Consider the following 12,694-nt stretch of genomic DNA (forward strand, 5'->3'; position numbering starts at 1 on the left):
ACGAAGTCTTCAATCTTTTATGTTCATAGTCCAACAGTCCGGCCAAAGGATATAGTCTGGCTGTCCGGATACCCCCTAATCTAGGGCTCCCTTAGCGGCAGTTGTCCATGCATTAATAACATGGAGACATCTCTTGTTGGCAAGGCAAGTAGACATTTTCACTGATCACAAGAGCCTCAAGTATATCTTCACTCAACCCAACCTCAACCTCAGGCAAACTCATTGGGTCAAAATGATTCAAGAGTACAATCCGAGTATTGAATATACTCTAAGAAAGGCCAATGTCATTTTAGATGCTTTGAGCAGGAAGGCTTACTGCAACAACTTAATTCTCAAGCCATTCCAACCGGATCTTTGTGAATCTTTCCGTAATCTCAACCTCCAAGTTGTTCCTTAAGGTTTTCTTGCCAACCTTCAAGTCACTCCTACTTTGGAAGACCAAATTCGAGAGGCACAACTCCTTGATACCATGGTGAAGAGAGTGAAACATGGTATTGCCAAGAGCCAACCCAAATACAAGTGCTATCGCATTGATGACAAAGACACATTATTCTTCAAGGACCGGATTGTGGTTCCCAAAGGTGATCTAAGGAAGGTCATAATGAACGAAGCGCACAATTCTCTTCTATCCATTCATCCGGGCAGTTCCAAGATGTACCATGACCTCAAGCAGTCGTATTGGCGGACTCGAATGAAGCGAGAGATTGCTCAATACGAGAACGAATGTGATGTCTTTCGAAGGGTGAAGGAAGAACACCAAGGACCAGCTGGTCTCCTCCAACCTCTTGCTATTCCAGAATGGAAGTTTGATCATATCAAGATGGACTTCATCACTGGATTTCCAAATTCAAAGCGTGAGAATGATGCTATTTTCGTTGTCATTGACAAACTTACAAAAGTGGCTCATTTCCTTCCAATCAAAGAATCTATCACGACAACTCAGTTGGCAGAGCTATACACCTCCAGAATTGTATCTTTTCACGGTATTCCGCAATTGATCTCTTCAGACTGCAGAAGCATTTTCACTTCTAAGTTCTGGGACTCCTTCTAGAAGGCCATGGGCACCAACATTCACTTCAGCACATCTTTCCATCCTCAAACTAGTGGCCAAGTCGAGCGAGTCAATCAAATCCTCGAAGACATGCTCAGGGCTTGTGTCATCTCTTTTGGTATGAAGTGGGAAGATTGTTTTCCATATGCCGAGTTCTCCTACAGCAACAGTTTCCAAGCGAGTTCGGGCAAGGCCCAATTCGAAATTCTCTATGGAAGAAAGTGTCGTACTCCTCTGAATTGGTCAGAGTCTAGTGAACGCCAACTTCTTGGCAACGACTAGATCACAAAAGCTGAAGAAATGTGTAAAGTCATCTATGAAAAACTCAAAGCCGCGCAATTGCGCAAGAAGAGTTACTATGATAGCAAGCACCGTGACTTGGCTTTCGAGATCGGAGACCATGTCTACCTCCGTGTCTCTCCAATGAAAGGCACTCGTCGCTTCGGTATCAAAGGGAAGCTCTCCCTGAGATACGTGGGTCCTTTGAAGATCATTGGTAAAAGAGGCTACCTCGCCTATCAACTCGAGCTTCCGTCCAACTTCGCAAACGTGCATGAAGTGTTTCATGTGTCACAGCTTCGCAAGTGCTTCAAGACTCCTGAGCGCACTGTCAACTTTGAAGAGATCGGTCTCCAAGAAGATTTGTCTGATCATGAGCATACCGTTGCTATTCATGAAGAAATTGAGCGCAAGACACGCAAAAAGTCAATCAAATTCCTGAAAGTGAAGTGGTCACACCATTCCGACCGAGAAGCCACCTTGGAACGCGAGGATTACCTCCGTTCTGAATATTCTGAGTTCTTTCAGTCCTAGATCTCAGGACGAGATCCTCTTGTAGTAGTGGAGTGTTGTAACACCCCGGATGTAACTTTCCATATTTGTAACTCTGACTCTTGCCATTTTCGGCTATGTGATATGACATTCCCTCTGTGGTTGGGTTTTTGTCTTTCGTTTTGCATTTTGTTCATGTCATGCATTTCATATCATGTCATCATGTGCATATCATTTGCATTCATGTTCGTCTCATGCATTCGGTCATTTTCCCCATTGTCCGTTTCGTAATCCGACGCTCTCTCATGCCCCCGTTGCACCCCTCCAATCTCGTTTCGGTGAGCGGGAGAAAAACGTTCTCGGAATGGGTCAAGATTTTCAAGTGGCCTTGGTACATCACCAAAAGGCCGACTTTCAAATTTCGTTCCATTTGGAGGTCATTTGATGCCCCAACAGTTAACAGGAGTGAACTAATCAAATGTGGTGTTTCGTCAACATGCATCTTGTTACATGTCGAGCTCCACTTAACTTGTAGTTTTGTTTGTGCACTTTGCCATGCCATGCATATTTAAATGGGACATGCATCATCCTTGGTTGTGCATCATGCCATGCTTATGCTTATGTGTTTACCATGTTGCTTGCTTCTTTCCGGTTTGCTTCTCTCGTTTGCTTTGGTTTCGTTCCAGAGTTGTGAGGATTCGTTCGACTACGTATGCTTGTCTTCTTCATGGACTCGTTCTTCTTCCTCGCGGGATCTCAGGAAAGATGATCATTACCCTAGATATCACTTCTACTTTTGCTTGCTAGTTGCTCGTTCTATCGCTATGTCGCCCTACCTATCACTTGTTATATCATGCCTCTAACCCACCTTCCTAGCAAACTATTGTTTGGCTATGTTACCGCTTTTGCTCAGCCCCTCTTATAGCGTTGTTAGTTGCAGGTGAAGTTGAAGTTTGTTCCATGTTGGAACATGGATATGTTGGGATATCACTATATCTCTTATTTAATTAATGCATTTATATACTTGGTAAAGGGTGGAAGGCACGGTCTTACGCCTGGTGTTTTGTTCCACTCTTGCCGCCCTAGTTTCCATCATACCGGTGTTATGTTCCTTGATTTTCCGTTCCTTACGCGGTTGGGGTTATGGGACCCCCTTGACAGTTCACCTTGAATTAAACTCCTCCAGCAAGGCCCACCCTTGGTTTTAGATTTGCCTACCAAAGCCTTTTCCCTTGGGTTCTGCAGGCCCGAGGGTCATCTTTATTTTAAACCCCCAGGCCAGTGCTCCTCTGAATGTTGGTCCAACCCGGGCGATGTTTGACACCCCCTAGGCAACCAGGGTCTATGCCAACCCGACATTTGGCCCATCCGGTGTGCCCTGAGAAAGAGATACATGCCACTCCTATCAGGATTTGACGGCACAACAGGCGGCTTTGCTGGTCTTGTGTTATCATTGTCGAAATGTCTTGTAACCGGGATTCTGAGACTGATCGGGCCTTTCCGGGAGAAGGAATATCCTTCGTTGATTATGAGAGCTTGTGATGGGCTAAGTTGGGACACCCCTACTGGGTATAAACTTTCGAGAGCCGTCCCCGCGGTTATGTGGTAGATGGGAATTTGTTAATATCCGGTTGTAGAGAACTTTACACTTGACTTAATTAAAATTCATCAACCGCGTGCTTAGCCGTGATGGTCTCTTTTTTTGGTGGTGTCTGGGAAGTGAACACGGTTTTGGGTTATGTTTGAATGTAAGTAGTTTCAGGATCACTTCTTGATCACTTCTAGCTTCACGACCATTGTGTAGCTTCTCATCTTACTCTTATTTGTGTATGTTAGCCACCATATTTTCTTAGCGCTTGTTGCAGCTCCACCTCATTACCTTATCCTACCCATAAGCTTAAATATTCTTGATCTCGCGGGTGTGGGATTGCTGAGTCCTCGTGACTCATGGATACTTCCAAACAGTTGCAGGTGCCGATGATACCAGTGCAGGTGATGCTACCGGACTCAAGTGGGAGTTTGACGAGGACCTTGGTCAGTACTATGTGTCGTTTCCTGATGATCAGTAGTGGAGCCCAGTTGGGACGATCGAGGATCTTCCATTTGTGGCTTATCTTCCTTTTATTCGGATTTGACCATAGTCGGTCTATGAGTGTATTTTGATGATGCATGATTTATTTATGTATTGTGTGACGTGGCGAGTGTAAGCCAACTCTATTTTATCCCCGTCTTATTCATTACATGGGATGTTTGTGAAGATGACCCTTCTAGCGACAAAACCACTATGCGGTTATATCTATTAGTCATGCCTCGACATGTGGGAGCTATAGCCGCATCATGGGCGTTACACCCGGCCATCCCTCTAGCCCCCCCCCCCGTGCCGAGCTTTTTCTCCGGCGATCCCCACGACACCGCCCCACCACCACCGGCGACCACCGCCCCCACCCTAAACCCTAAGATAGATAGTGGGGTACCTCTCCGGCGAGCCCCCATCCCCGCTGCGGCTGGTTCTTCCTTAACTCCGGCGAGCCCCTCCCCCTGAAAATTGACTGACCCAAAAGTCGATTCAGTGCGAGCGAGAGCAAGAGCGAGAGCGAGAGCTGCATTGCGAGTAAGAGCAAGAGCAGACTAGGCAGGGGACCAAGAGCAAGAGCAGAGCAGCAGTGCGAGCGAGAGCTAGAGCAAAAGCAGCTCCTACTGATATGGACGTCGCCACCGAGGGAACGATGCCGTGGAGGAAGTGGCCGGCGACACCGTCGTGGATGGAGCCGTGCCATGTCGGCTCGGGACCGAGCGCCGGCGGCACCGTGAGATCAAATCAAGAAGAAAATGTGGCGATTAGTGTACAACCTATTTGGTGGCGCCGATTAGGCCTCAGCTTCATTCGAGCAAACGATGATGATGTTGCTCTTCAGGTGGTGCAAGTGAAGGCGGTGGTGTGCAAATGGAGGTGGCGCGAAAGACGAGGGGTACATCGAGGCAGCTCCTTGGAGGTGGAGGACGGGGTGGTTGAACCGGCGGAATGACGAGATCGACGATGGATCCTCATCTGGTATGGTGGATGAGGGATGTTGTCGGTGTCAAAACCGGCATATCTCGGGTAGGGGATCCTGAACTATGTGTTTAAGGATTGATGGTAACAGGAGACAAAGGACACGATGTTTTACCAAGGTTCGGGCCCTCTTGGTGGATGTAATATCCTACGTCCTGCTTGATTGACTTTGATGAGTATAGGATTTACAAGAGTTGATCTACCACGAGATCGTAATGGCTAAAACCTAATTTTCTAGCCTTTATGATTATGATTTCCTCTACGGACTAAACCCTCTGGTTTTTATAGACACCGAAGGGGGCTAGGGTTGTACAAAGTCGGTTTACAGAGAAAGGACTATTCACATCTGCATGCTAAGCTTGCCTTCCACGCCAAGGAGAGTCCCATCCGGACACGGGAGGAAGTGTTCTGTCTTGTATCTCCATGGCCCATTAGTCTGGCCCACTTCACATGGCCCGGACGCCCAAGGACCCCTTAATCTAGGACTCCCCCAGACGTCGAGGTGTTGCTATGGACGACATCGTCGGGGAAGAGGCTCCGGCTGGGTGGCGGACGGAGGAGGGTGTGGGGCTTCGCGGGTTTTCACGACCTCAGTGTATGAATGGGTGGGAGGATGGGATTGGAGTGGGGAACCATGGCTTAGGGACGCGCTTGCTTGAAATGTGGGGTAAGTTATGAAAGTACCCCCCACAGATTTGAGCTAGGAGGTTCTTTCGATTCAGGGGTATCACGGGCATTTCGCGTCTCGGGATTTCACAGGAGGTGGGAGTGTTCGCGTGCGTTGTAATTTTGGGATAGCAAGGCGCGGGTTGAGATGGAGGGAGTTTTTGGAGCACAACAAGACAAAGATATATCTTAAATATTTCGGGGTAACAAGGCGCCGGTTGAAGAGGCCACTACTAGGGAAAACCTTATACACAGAACATTAGTAGTAGCGCGGGCTAAAAACGCACGTTGGTGCTAATTAGCAGCAGCGCGGTGTTTTAAACCGCGCTACAGATACAGTTATAGCAGTAGCGCGCCCGAGTACAAAAGCGCTACTACTAAAATTCCCACGGCTTAGCCGATAGGCTACATATAGTAGTAGCGATCTATGTAGAACCGGGCTACCGCTACTTGTTTTGTAGCTGCGCGTTTACGAACAAAGGCGCTACTGCTAACGAAAATTAAATTAAATGGAAAGCAAATAAAAAAGAGAAGGAATAGCAATAGCGCTTGTTAAGAAACACGCTATAGCTACCGTAGCAGCAGCGCACTTCCTGGAACGCGCTACTACTACTTTTAACTTAACCGCGCGGTTCGTTCTTCCCCTACTGCCACTTCCCACAAATCCCTACTCCTCCGCTGTCGCCGCCCTGCATCGCCGTTGGCCGCCGCGCGCGACCCATCGCTCTTCGCACACCCTCGACGTCACCCTCGCCCTCGACCGTGACCTCGACGCCGCCCCCAACCCCGACCTCGACGCCCCCCCCCTACATCGCTTCCCTCCGCAATGCGCCCACCGCCCCGAACCCGACCCCGTCCCCTAACTCCGCCGGCGCTAGAGGTGAGCACGCCCTCCTCCTCCTCCTCCCCTACCGCTGCCTAGCTAGGGTTAAATTTGAGAGTTCATCAAATTAGTTAGGGTTCATTAAATTTTAGACTTCATCAGTTAGGGTTAAATTTTAGAGTTCATCTAAATAGTTTTTTACTATTTTAGTAAGTGTTTAATAGAATTAGTAAGAAAATTAATATAACTAGTTGAACTAGTTTATTTTTATTGATAGTAAGTGCTTAATTGAACTAGTTGAGTTAATAGAAATATTTTATTTTTAGTACAAAAATTAATAGAACTAGTTTACTTTTTTAGTTAAAGAAATTATTCCCGCATCGACATCGATGATGCCTATCCCGCATCATCGTCGTCGAGTCGGCGGAGGACACATGCGTCACCAGATGGGTCATGTCCGGGACTGGGCTCCGCCGGTGTGGTACTGGGAGGCGCTACCTACCGGGGGGCCCAAGTTGGTGAGGAGTCAGCCCGTCATTGACCCGAACCTTCTTTGGTGGCGGTCGCGTGGGCCAGTGACGGTCCAGAGGCTCGAGGAACCCGCGGAGGTGGTGCATCACCGTGTCAGTGAGGAGGACGCGCACATCCATCGCTACTTGTTTGCGTTGGAGCACAGGTTCTCCAATACCTGGCAGGTTCTCCAGGGATCTCACTAGAGCTATGATCCTGTGATGGTTCCTTCTCTGTGGGTGTCCACCGCCCGCGCTGATACCCGTCGTGCGCTAGGGTTTTAGTTGTATTAGTGATGTTATATGTATGATACTATTCGGGGTGTATTAGTGATAATATTCGATGATGTACGGACGCATGAGATGATTTACTTTTGCTTATTGAATGCATGCTAAGTTGAATACTTACTTATTTTACGATTTGGTTTTGCTTATTGAATGCTCATGTCAATATGAGTCCTATAAGATATTTTGAAGTGTATATCTTGTGTTGCTCAAATAGGATATGTGCTTGCCCAAGTGGTCGGTCATGTTTGCAGGTTACACCTCCGAGTGACCTATGTTTTGCTGGAGTGTTGATTCATTTCCGTTTCGGCAAATTTCAGGCGCTCGATATGTCCTATTTTAGCAAAGGTCATGCCGGATTTTCCGTGAATTTTGGCATGACTTGTGCGAGAATATGTAGGAAATATCGAGTGTCCCGGATTTATGTGTTGAGTATCCTGGTAGTTGTCTTCGATCATTTTCAATTAATGTTTCAACTATGAACATAGGAAATGTCTGACGACGAAAAGGATTTCGGTATTTGCAAGTACTGCGAAAACGAGCGCGGCCTGTGCGACGGAATCTTCCTAGATGATGATAGCCGCTTCAGCATCACAACGGCAAGTCTTTTTTCGTAATTAAGCATGACATCTCCTTCATTTGCTTCAACTTATAATTTAATTTTTTTACTACTCTACTAGCGTATCCCCTGCCATGCAAGAGTTTTTGTCTTGGATAAGATAGGTTTCAGTCGTACTATGGAGGTAAAGAAAGTTTACTTGATGACCGAGCACGGTTATATTTTCCATGCAAATTATACAACAAAGACGACTACATCTATTTTGGATGCAAAACTTGGCGAGCACTATGCAAGACTTATGCATTTGAGCCTGATATGGTTATCACCTTTGATATTCGTCCGGAAGATGATATTGAAGGTAATACCAACATCTGGGTCGATGTGCAGACGCCTCCAGTTATATCATTATGTGAGTTTCTTAACCATATTTATGTCTTTGATATTGTTTATTCAAAAATAGTTGACAACTAATTTCTATTGTCAGCTTATTTCCGTTCAAGCAAACATGACCAGCGCTTGGTAGATAGGACCTACTACTGTCCCGGGGCTGAACTAAACTGCGAGGAGCTAAGTCATTAAGTTTCATGTCTTCAGGATCTTGATACAGTCAACACAAATTTTCTTCCTGCACTTAGAAATGTTAGTACTGAAAACGTGCGACCAATAGTGTTTGTACTGAACTACAGTCACATCTATTTAGGAAAGATGGTAATATTTTTACTATTTGTCCTCAGTTCATCTTTGGCATACATTATTTTTTAAGCTAAACTTCATTGCTAAGTATGTTACTATACGATGTTCTTCAACAGGGACTCCCGATGAATGTTGTGCCTGATTGGATCGAGACTACAATGAATATTGTTAGCTTACGGCCAAGATATCCTAAGGTACCATGAATATTGTTAGCTTACGGCCAAGATATCCTAAGGTACCATGAATATTTCACTAAGGTACCATGAATATTGTTAGCTTACGGCCAAGATATCCTACAATGCACTGTAGTGCATTCAGGATTTCTAATAGCTAGGAATGCTTAATAGTGATAGACTGGAGAAAAATTGTGAATGATCGCAGAGAAGTACTAGGGGGCAGCAATCAAAAGTGCAGCCCATGATTAGGAGACAGGTTCATCTGCGTACTCCAACTTGATGAAGGAGGAGTGCTATACATGCATGTTTTATGTTATTTAACCGGAGAGAGAGCAGCAGGAGTGATTAGCTAGCTAGAAATGAGTTTGAAGATGATGATGTGCTACACTATGACTATGATGATTAAATAGCTAGTGTTTGTGGTAATGACTGTGATGATTATTATTAGCTAGTGTTTGTGGTGATTAGATAGCTATTTGTAACGCCCCGAGACCGATGTGCCAGGTGTCTTCCAGTTATTCGCTGTTGCTGCCTTGTCATTGCTTGCATGTCATGCATTGCATATCATGTCATCATGTGCATTTCATTTGCATACATGTTCGTCTCATGCATCCGAGCATTTTTCCCGTTGTCCGTTTTGCAATCCGGCGCTCATATGTCACCCGGTGTTCCCTTTTACCTCTTTCCGTGTGCGGGTGTTAAACGTTTTCGGATTGGACCGAGACTTGTCATGCGGCCTTGGTTTACTACCAGTAGACCGCCTGTCAAGTTTCGTGTCATTTGGACTTCGTTTGATACTCCAACGGTTAACCGAGGGACCGGAAAGGCCTCGTGTGTGTTGCAGCCCAACAACCCTCCAAAGTGGCCCAAAACCCACCTAAACCTGTTCCATCATCTAGAGCATTCGATCACGGTCGCGTGGCCGAAAACCACACCTCATTTGGACTCTCCTAGCTCCCTCTACCTATATATATGTGCTCCCCTCCCAAAAATTCGCGATACAAACCCTAGATCTAACTCTCTCCGCGCCGCCGGACTTTTCTTCCCGCGCCGGACATGTCCGCTCGCCACCACCACCTCACTCCAGCAAATCCCATCGCGCCACGTCGTCCCCGCCGACGCGCCAGCCAACCCGAGGGCGCCATGTGTCCCCGAGCCGGCGCCCCACTTCGCCGCCAACCCTGCTGGCCCGCCGGGGCCCGAGCAGGGCCCTCTCCGGCCCGAGTCACCGCACCTCCCGGCCCGCATCGGCACCTCTCTGGCCGCGCGCGCACTCTCCCACGCCGCCTCGTCGCTTGCTCGCCACCGACGCACCTTCGCCGCCCCTCCGGCGAGCGCCGGCGCGCAGCTCCCCACGCCCGCCGCCGGTCGCCGCCATGCCTTTGCGCCGCCGCCCGCATCCGGCGCCGCCTCTCCGCCGGTCGCCTCGCGCCGCCTCCCGGAGCGCGCCGCCGCCGTCAACCCTCGCCGGAGGCCCGCCGCCCGCGCCCTCATCGCTGGCCATCACCGGAGTCCTCTTCCCTCGCCTGATCCGGGGAAGGTGGATGAGATCCACCAACCCCTGGAACCAAACGTGCCCCCTCGATCCGGATCTCCTCATCCTGCTTCGCCTCGTCCCTGCATTGACTTTTTGCGGAGGTAATATTTCACTAAGGCCTGAGATTCCATGATTCATATGCCTCTATTCATCATGCCATAACTCATCACCCGTTGCTCCGATTCGTGCGTGTAGCATATCAAAATATTCGTCTCAACGAGTACATCATTTCATCTCATTGCATCATTTTCATTTGAGCTCATCTTGATGCCCGAAATGCTGTTGGAAGAGGGCTATGTGGTGAATTTTCTAGATCTGTTTCAGCAATAACTTTTTGTCATTTTTTCCATGATTAATGTGTGCATGATATGATCCTGAGCTCTACATGTGTTTTGTAATATGCCATGCCATCTTTACAGTGGTGCTTGCCATGTATTTTTGTGATATTTGTGGTGACTAGCACAAGCTTGCAAATTAGCGTAATCGGTAATGCAGATTTCAGGGACTTAGAATTTCACTAAGTCCTTGTCCTGATTTTGTTGTTATGCCATATGTTCATGTTGTTTCCTAGTGATCCGTGCCTCTTTTGAGGATGATCAGTAAGGATGTTTTGTTAACATTGTGGTGCTATATCCATCCATGTCTTTGTTTGCATTTATGGAGCAACCTAGCTTGAGTCAATCAAGCTCTACGTTTGCTAGAAAATGTTCCTGGCAGATTGTTAACTTGTTTAGCGATTTTGCCGAGGATGGTGCTATTGATCCGTGCATGCTATGATGTTGTTCTTGCCATGTCTAGATTCTATGCCATGTATTCTTGATGGGTGTATGCTTAGTTTGTCATGCCATGCTCTGTAGTGAGTGCATCGAGCTCGTAAACATGCCTACTCGTTGACTGATTTGCATGCTCCAGTTTTTCACCAAGTCTGAGGTCTGTTTATGTTTTTGCCATGTTCACATGCTTGCAATTGTATTTTATGGTTCCTTTTGGCTCAAGGTCACTAAGGGACTTTTGTTAAGTGCTTTGAGTAGCTTCATGCCATGCCTTGATTTGCCATGTTAAGTTCCGGTAGCATATAGTTTTCATTCTTCAAAGTATGCTTCCTTATAATAAATCCTAGACTTGTGTTAATTTCACAAAGTCTGAAACTTGTTATCATTTGCACTTTTTCCATGCTTGTTTGAACCTGTTAATGAGTGAATTAGCTGCAGCTCAGTGTTCATCTATTGTCAAGCATCTTGAGTGGATCCCTTCCATGTATTTTTTTGCCCTGTTTGAGTGTTGTAGCATATTTATTTTGATGCATTTAGATGGCTACTTGCTGATTATCGTAGTCCGGTGCCATATTTGTTTCGCTTGCCATTTCCAAACCATGCATCCGATTCCGGTGATCTTTATATCGATTTCAACCAAAATCACCTCACCTTTCCAGTGGCACTCTTGGATTTCCAAGTTGAGGCCAGGTTCAATCATTCCTTTCCAAATCATGCATATGCATCACATACCACATCCCGCATATCATACCATGTTCATGTGTGGTTTGTTTACTATGTTGTGTGCTTTTTTCGGTGTTGCTTCTTGGGGTTGGTTCCGAGTACGTCGCGTTTGTGAGGACCTGTTCAACTACGTCCGTTTGTCTTCTTCATGGACTCGTTCTTCTTCCTTGCAGGATTTCAGGCAAGATGACCATACCCTTCAAATCACTTCTATCTTTGCTTGCTAGTTGCTCGCTCTTTTGCTATGCCTATGCTGCGATACCTACCACTTGCTTATCATGCCTCCCATATTGTTAAGCCAAGACTCTAACCCACCTTGTCCTAGCAAACCGTTGTTTGGCTATGTTACCGCTTTGCTCAGCCCCTCTTATAGCGTTGTTAGTTGCAGGTGAAGATTGGAGCTTGTTCCATGTTTGGAACATGGTTATTTTGTTGGGATATCACAATATCTCTTATTTAATTAATGCATCTATATACTTGGTAAAGGGTGGAAGGCTTGGCCTTATGCCTGGTATTTTGTTCCACTCTTGCCGCCCTAGTTTCCGTCATATCGGTGTTATGTTCCCGGATTTTGCGTTCCTTACGCGGTTGGGTTATAATGGGAACCCCTTGACAGTTCGCTTTGAATAAAACTCCTCCAGCAAGGCCCAACCTTGGTTTTACCATTCGCCACCTAGCCTCTTTTTCCCTTGGGTTAGGCCAGCCCAAAGGTCATCTTTATTTTAATCCCCCGGGCCAGTGCTTGTCGAAGTATTGGTCCGAACTGAGTAGACTGCGGGGCCACCTCGGGGAAACTTGAGTGCTGGTTTTACTCGTAGGATGTCTCATCCGGTGTTGCCCTGAGAACGAGATATGTGCAGCTCCTTTCAGGATGTCGGTGCATCGGGCGGTCTTTCTGGACTTGTTTTACCATTGTCGAGGATGTCTTGTAACCGGGATTCCGAGCCTGATTGGGTTCTTCCCGCTAGAAGGAATATCCTTCGTTAACCGTGAGAGCTTGTGATGGGCTAAGCTGGGACACCCCTGCAGGGTTTTGAACTTTCGAAAGCCGTGCCCGCGGTTATGGGCAGATGGGA

Source organism: Triticum aestivum, chromosome 3A, assembly GCF_018294505.1.
Source record: "Triticum aestivum cultivar Chinese Spring chromosome 3A, IWGSC CS RefSeq v2.1, whole genome shotgun sequence".
NCBI lineage: Eukaryota > Viridiplantae > Streptophyta > Magnoliopsida > Poales > Poaceae > Triticum > Triticum aestivum.